At 31.3% G+C, this 1,074-nt stretch overlaps 1 long non-coding RNA gene across 1 annotated transcript; it reads right to left on the bottom strand.

Moving 5' to 3' along the window:
• Positions 1–540: 540 nt before the first annotated feature.
• Positions 541–1,026, bottom strand: LOC109593215 (uncharacterized). Its single transcript, XR_002190811.1, has 3 exons — positions 911–1,026; positions 754–850; positions 541–698 (listed from the first exon to the last, which is right to left on the bottom strand). It is a non-coding gene; the product is annotated as an uncharacterized LOC109593215 (long non-coding RNA).
• Between the last annotated feature and the right edge of the window lie 48 nt (positions 1,027–1,074).

Raw genomic sequence — 1,074 nt, 5'->3', positions numbered from 1 at the left:
TATTTTACATTATCTTTAACTTTGGAAATAAAAATAAAAATTGCAAAATTAAAATCAAGTATTTCAGTCACAAAAGCTGGTGTTTACATGTATATACATGTATATACATGTATATTTGAGGAAGAACAAATTGATTGAAATCAGTACAAACAGTACCACATGCATGATAGTGTGTATAATGTGTTCTGGTATTATTAATAGCTGGGATTCTTTTGAGAGTGGAAATAACATCATCTGTATCTTGACATCAAGTCATCTTGAGCAATCCTTGTTCTTACAGCAACTGATACTAGTATAGTATGAATGCTAGATTATAATAAAGACTTCATAAAATACAGGCAGTGACAGTACTTACATGTACATTGTAAATGTAACAAGTTTATAAGCACTCAACAATTAAGGCTTTGTGGTACACATGTGTATTGGTATTATTAAGTATCACAGTAATTTTTTATGTATACAAAATTCAAAATGAGCAAAATAATTAAAATAAGGATAGAAATATTATGTACATGTAAATAGCAAAACTAAGGTATGAATATTAAACTGACCTGGACCCCTCTAACGAGAGCTAAGCATATACAAAGCTTAACTACATATAGTCCAAATACTTGAGGACAGAAACTAGCAATAATTACGTTACGACCTTCCAATGGATTGTCCTTATAACTACACCAAAAGGCATCAAAAAACGACTTCTAAAAATTAAAAAGAATTTTTATAATACAATAAAATATAAGAATGAAACAATACCATTTCATCAGTGATGTCATTCTTCTCTTGACTAGATGTCTTGAGTACAATGTGATTTGCATGTATAACCACTTCCAACAAACACGTACTACCAGAGCTACAGGTAAAATAGCATGAAATGCGTTGCAAATTCATTTGAAATTAAAGCCACTCTAACTTAAGAGATTTCCACTGCTGTCTGACAATACCAGTAACAATAACATCATCTCCAGCTTTACAAGAATCCACAAGATCCCTCTCTAACACAACCCAGACAGACCTTGGAATCTATACATGTACACAAAGACAAAGAGTAGAGAAAAGAATGAGAGAGAGAAAGAG

The sequence above is a fragment of the Amphimedon queenslandica genome, unplaced genomic scaffold, assembly GCF_000090795.2.
Source record: "Amphimedon queenslandica unplaced genomic scaffold, v1.1 AMPQUscaffold_2441_Cont25557, whole genome shotgun sequence".
Taxonomy (NCBI): domain Eukaryota; kingdom Metazoa; phylum Porifera; class Demospongiae; order Haplosclerida; family Niphatidae; genus Amphimedon; species Amphimedon queenslandica.
Note: the sequence above shows the minus strand (reverse complement) of the source record. Positions and strands in the feature narration are given on the sequence as shown.